The sequence below is a fragment of the Canis lupus genome, chromosome 26, assembly GCF_048164855.1.
Source record: "Canis lupus baileyi chromosome 26, mCanLup2.hap1, whole genome shotgun sequence".
In the NCBI taxonomy this organism is placed as follows: domain Eukaryota; kingdom Metazoa; phylum Chordata; class Mammalia; order Carnivora; family Canidae; genus Canis; species Canis lupus.
This window is the reverse complement of record NC_132863.1, coordinates 46145420-46151613: the sequence shown is the minus strand read 5'-3', so window position 1 is coordinate 46151613 and position 6194 is coordinate 46145420. Positions and strand designations below refer to the sequence as shown.

The window sequence follows — 6194 nt, the reverse complement described above, 5'->3', positions numbered from 1 at the left end:
TCATCAGAACCGTGTCTCTCCACCCCACACTCTGCTGTCCTCTCCAAGACCTCGCACCCAGATTGGCTCTTTGCAGGAGGACCACGCCTCTGCTGCCCCGGGCTACACGGCCCAACGAGGACGCAATGGCCAGTAACTGCTGTGTCCCCACCAAAGTGCTCCGAGGGCCCGTCCGAAGCCCGTATTCTCAAGGTCCATGAGAACGCGGCTCTGCACGCCTCTGACTGGGGAGAGGAGGAGAGCGAGGTGTGCATTTTACCACCTTGCTGAGCGATTGCCCCCGGGAGCCTCTGGCTTCCCCTACTCAGCTCAGGATCAGGCAAAGCCACTCTTCTGGGGCCGGGGGGCTCTCCCCGGGGGCTCTTTCCCGGCTGGAAGTCCTAAGGAGCTCTCATGCCCAGAAGCAAAGGGTGCTGGGAGTTAATGGATGAAACCCCCACCCGCTTCCTTGTCTCTGGGGTCCGGGGCAGCACTGGGGTCCTGCCTCAACCATCTCCCCGAGTTTTGCCCCCCAAGGAGGAGCTTCGGTCGCTCACTGCCATGACCTTATGGGCTCCTTCCCACTGCATGTCTGCCTGGCTCCCTCCCTGCCCTCGGGGGCTCTCCTGGGGTCACCACCCATCCGGTCCTGCTGCTCAGCTCAAGGCCTTGTCTCCGGCTCTGCCCCTGGGAGGTCCCAGGCTGCAGCATCCAGCTCCAGGTGCGCCCGCCGTAGTGAGCTGAGCGGGGCCCCGAAAGACATGCCCACATTAGAGTCCCTGGACTCTGTGGATGTGACACTGTTTGGGAAAAGAGACTTTGCCAATGTAATTAAGCTAATTATCTTGACATGAGATCATCCTAGATTATCCAAGTGAACCCTAAACCCAGTGGCAAGTGTCTTCATTAGAGGCAGACGGAGTTTGGATGCACATGAGAGAGGAACAGGGGGACGTGCAGAGGGACGCAGCTGCAAGCAGAGGGTCGCCTGGCGTCACCAGAAGCCGAGGAGGCGGGAAGTTCCTCCCCTGGAGGCTTCAGAGGAGCACGGCCCTGTTGACACCTTGATCTCAGACTTCTGGCCCCCAGACTGTGAGAGAATAAATCCCTCCGTTGTTTTGAGTTCCGCAGGCTGCGGTCTTGTCGCTGCTGCCCCAGGAGACGCACACACCTGTCTTGGGGGAGGCTCCACCTCCCAGCTTGTGGGATCAGGGTCCCAGGGTCACAGCACACTCAGGAGCCTGGACTCCACACCGAGGAGCAGCCCTGAGCCACTGGGAGGTTTCCAGCCCAGCAGTGATGTGGCCAATCTGTGCCTTGAAAGGGCCCCTGGTCATGGCGTGGGACACAGGCTGGGGCTGAGCTGGGGCTGGGCTTTCCAGCGAGGAGCCTGGAAAGGCCTAGAAGGGCCGGGAGCCGTTCTGACGTCCTCGAGCCCTGCAGGCCCAGCCACACCCCACGGAGGCCGACTCCCATGACCAGGGTGTCCCATGGCTGCCCCTGCGGAGTCCGTCACCTGCTCTAGGCCAACCACAACCAGGGCGTCAGCCCCCGGTGGCCCCGAGCAGTCTGCCGATGACTCCCATCGTGGAGGTGACCCACCCCTGCATCTGCTTTGTGCAGAAGGGCCTACGGGACAGAAAACCTGAAACCAAAATGTGAACGCCTTCCCTCCTCGTCAAGGTCGCTTTCATCCTGCGGATCGTACTTCAGAAGCGATGATCCTCCTATAGCCTCCATTCCTGCCCCCACTTGCCAAAGGCTGGGGCGTAGATCCCCTCCCCGTACACGCAGTCGGGGAGCAGGACAGCGCATTCTTTTTGATGCTGGCAAGTGTCCTTTCCCGTGACCACCAAGGTGGCAGTCCCACCAGGGATTTATTCCTCTACTACGTCAGCAGAGGAGCCGTGTCTTCATGTCCCTTATTCTCTTTGATGAAGCTCTTAGGGGATTCACCGTGCCTTCCCAGCCAACCTCAGGGCTTCCCATGAGAGAAAGAAGAGGAAGGGGTGCCAGTGACCGCACTCCCACGATGGCGTGAATAACTTTGGGGTAGTTTATCGACCCTCACCGACTCCCCCTTCCCCCCTTCCCGTCCCCACCATCCAGACCCATGAGGACCAGAAAGGCACCCATGGCCTTCCCCACAGTGTCCCGGGGGTGGGTGGAAGGGGCGAGGGGCTGTTGATGGCCAATCTTGGGGTGCACTTCAAGAACGCTTCCCCACAGAACCTGGAGCCCCTGGAACCTCGCTGGCAGGCGGTGGCACATGGACATTCCCCAGATGGGAGGACCCTTGAGCGGGAGAGAGGGAACAACACTGTCCATGCAGCCAAGAAGCCAGGCTGGATGATTTATCGGGCCCAAGGAGGTTCCATGCTCTTCTCTGACACCTGATCCCACTGAGGTGGGTCCAGGGAAGAGAGAGAAAAGGAGGCATGGGGCGTGGGGAATGAAGCAGAAAGGAAGGGGCTCCCCCCCCAGACCCCCGAAGGGCCTCTCCCTTCGCCATCGGCTGCCTCAGTTTCCCCCTAGGCCTGGAGGCTAGAGGGGCTGCACTTGGTCTGAGTCCGCTAACATGTGCTGCATCCAGAAATCACATAAGGAAAAGTTATATTTCCTGCCCAGTTCTTGTCATCTTTCTGATTACCTCCAGAAAAATCTCAACCTAATAAATCTGTGGCCTTCGAATCCCCCCAAACCTCCCTTTGGAGCACAGCAGGCCTTGGGCTCAGAGTCGTCTTCAGGCCAGGCCTCTCGCCAGTTTTCATAATATTTTGTTTCCATTTTCCTTCTTTTCATGGTTACCTTCTATTTAATATGGCAAGGAGTAGTGATTTTCCACTTCCGAGCCTTCATGGAGAGATTTGTTACGTTTCTTTTAAAAAGGTGAATCGATTCAGAAGCAAATATCAGGAAATCATGTCGCCGGGAGTCCAAGGGAGCCAGCTCAGAGAGGGGTGCCCCTGGCGTCCAGTCAGGTGGGCGTGGGGAGCGTGTCCCCAACACGGCACCTGTGACCCCTCCTTCCTGCCTGGTCTAGGCCCTGGAAATCAGTTCAAGGTTTGGGACAAGCATGCGACGGTGAATAATGGGGGGCGGGAGAGATTCCAAAGCAGACGCCCTACACATTTGAATGTCAGGGTGGGGTTGACCGACCGACCGACCACCGCGGGGTTGAACGGAGTGAGGCAGTAAGTGACAAGAGCCTCAGAGAGGGACCTCGGAGCTGGGCTCTGGGCGGCGAGGGCAGCACTGGCCCCATGGCGAGGGGTAGTGCTGGCTGAACCCTGGGAGAAAGCTGCCCATCTCTCTGGGTTTTGTCTGCAGCTGCCCTAGGAACTCAGCCCCAGCCCGCCTTCCTCTGTCCACACAGACCCTTTTGGAAAGCGAGTCTGCTCTTGGTTCCAGAGTGACCACAGCCATGCTCCCCGCACCGCCTCTCCCCATTTCCCCGGGAGGAGGTGGGCCTGGAGCTGGGCCCCGAGCCCTGGAGGGAGGAGGACATCCTGCGGGGACAGCCTCAGGACAGCAGTGGGGGTGGCCGCACGAGCGGGGTGGCCTTCCGATTGGAGACAAGATCCTGACGTCCGATGGCCCCGCGTCCAGCCTCAGAGAACTCACGGGTACCTTCCAACCTGCCCTGCACGTGGCAGGGACAGAGGGGCTGGAGAAACACCCCCAGGGATGGGGTCGGATTCTCACACCCACCCTGGTGAAAAGCCCAAGCCCACCTGGAAGGAAGACAGACAGATGTCCACCCACAGACACATAGACATACCCCCAAGGCCGCAGCCCGGCACAGCTGCCCTGAGGGCCCCCAGGCCGGGAACATTTGGAAGGCACCAAGGTCAGCCCAGTCCCCCCACCTCCCACCCCATCCCCCGTTCTTTCCAGAAACTTAAACCGCTGACTTCTGCAACCCAGGTGTCTGGCCCGTCAGCCAGTGCCCCGTGCACGTGCGCCGCTTCCAGAAAGGACCACTTCTGAGAAAGCCCTTGGTCATCAAACCCCGATCTCCTTGTGCCAGAGTTTTCGACGCGGTGGGCCAGTTCACTTGATAGGACGTTTAGCAATTCATTTCATTCCCAAAATGTTGGTCGGTAAATCATGGAGAAGATGGTTTCCCAGAACCATCTGCTTCTTGCCCAGGAGAAGCCCCAGAGCAGCCCCAGGCTTCGGAGCCAAAGCAAGCATGCAGGGGGTGAGACGGCTGTGCTTTGCAACTATTCCAGCTCCAGTCCGCCACCCTCTATGTATGTGCACACACGCACATGCACACGCACACGCACACACACACAGAGTCTTTATTTTTTCCTCTGGAGAACAACTGTTTACCGTGGGAAAGGCTGCAAACCCGATGTGTAATTCTGGGCTGCGGCCGAGCTGGCGGGCACCTGGCGGGGAGGGCAGGGTGAGCGGATCCGTCACTCATCACTTGACTTGATAATTGACTCTCTCACTGCACGTGGCTATGAGCAGGCTCATCCTCCTCGGGAAGGCAACGCCTGAGCTGTCAGGACCAGAGCCGGAGCGGGGATGGGAGGGTGACGACCCTGCCTGCTGCGCCCCCCGCCCTTGCATGGGACGAAGGGGCCCCCGGGAAGGGAGGTGGGGGTGGCAGTGTTTGCTCTCGGGTCTCTGTCCCGCTCCTGGCTCTGCCCTCAGGGGCCCGTGCCCCAGTTCTCCCCCTGTAGTGAGCCTCTGCTCAGAGCCCTGGCCCGTCGCCTGTCCCTGGAATGTCTTTCTAGCATCGGACACAGGCCAAACCCAAAGAGCCAGCTAGAAACACAGCCATCTCCAGTTTCCAGGTCCCCGGCCAAACAAAAGAGGGGCCCATGGGCCAGGAGCCAGGAGGGGACCAGAGCGATGGGTGAAGAAGGGACTGTCTCCTCGGGCCGAGGACCCGGCCCTGTGCGCAGGCCAGAGCGCAGCCCCTGCACTCCACTCGGCCCCGAGGCTGCCCACCCGACTCCCCGCCTCGCAGAGGGGCCAGAGACCACCTGGTTAGGGCTCAGCAAGCCTGGGATCTAGCCCAGGCCCCCCCAGAGCGTGGGCTCCTACTTCTGTGCTGGCCGCCCACTGTCCTCTGCACTTCTTGGGTCCTGCTCGGTTACCCAAATGACAAGTGTGTCCCGGGGGGGCCTCCGTCTTGGTGACGCTGGGTGCCTGGGGGGCAGAGAAGGGTGAAGGAGGCCCAGGGGGCCCGAGGCACGAGGGAAGGACTGGCCCTGTCTCCTCGACGGAGCACCGGTGCCAACCCCCAAGAAGGATGGAGGCTCAGGGACCAGAGAGCTGGGCCAGAGGAGCAGCATCCCCAGGACAGTGCTCCCCGAACCTGCGGGAGCCTGGACGCGCCCTGATCCCGACCCCGAACCTGACCCCGACCCCGGCCCCGGCGGCCTGCCCCCTGCCTCTGTGACCTCGGGCCTCTCCCCACCGGCCCGGGCTACGCTTCACAGCTCTGTTCCTGTAAACCAGCTCCAGAGGAGCAGCCTTCAGAGACGTAACCTGCCCCTCAGCAATGCTATCCACGACGCCCCAGGTTGGCTGAGCTGTAAATACCTGCTGAGATCAGTAAACCCACAGCCGTGAAAATAAAAAATCTCCACATATTTCCCCAGTAATCTCCCCCCAGGGGCGGGCAGACCCAGGTTGGTGCTGTGTCTAAAGCCCTTAGCCCAACGCCCGCCACCTCGGCGCTGATCCAGGTGCCTTTGCCCCGCGGTTGGCAGCTTCTCTCCATCTAGGAAATGTCTTTTCTGGAACTTTCTCTCACCCCCTATTAGAACATTACCACCAATCCCCAAGGGAAGAACAGAGCCTGGAGCACAGGAGGCGCTTGGTAAATACCAGAGGGAAGACGAGGTGGAGGCAAGAGGCAGTAAGGGAGGACTCCCCGCGTGGAGAAGCTCCGAGGAGACTCTTCAAGTCCCCCAGAACCATACGAGTGTTCTAGAACTGTGTAAAGGGCGTCTGCACTAATAATGGATGTTATTAAAGGGACCTTGAGTCATTAAGAGGAGGAGAAATGATGCTGAGCGTGTTCTGTTCGCCTGGGCAGGAGCCCGGGCAAGTTACCTGCGACGTCATCCATCAAGAGTAGCCGCGAGGGAGGAGGTGCGGGTGTTCAGAGTGGTGCCGCCGCCCTCAGCTGGAAACTTCGTACCCCAAAGATGCCAGGCCCAGAGCGTTGTTGCCGAGCTTCTGGACAG

General features: G+C 60.1%; 1 long non-coding RNA gene across 1 annotated transcript; it reads right to left on the bottom strand.

Moving 5' to 3' along the window:
* Positions 1–4268: 4268 nt before the first annotated feature.
* LOC140618731 (uncharacterized) lies at positions 4269–5949 on the bottom strand. The gene is made up of 3 exons (XR_012018809.1): positions 5833–5949; positions 5044–5148; positions 4269–4492 (listed from the first exon to the last, which is right to left on the bottom strand). It is a non-coding gene; the product is annotated as an uncharacterized lncRNA (long non-coding RNA).
* Positions 5950–6194: the final 245 nt, after the last annotated feature.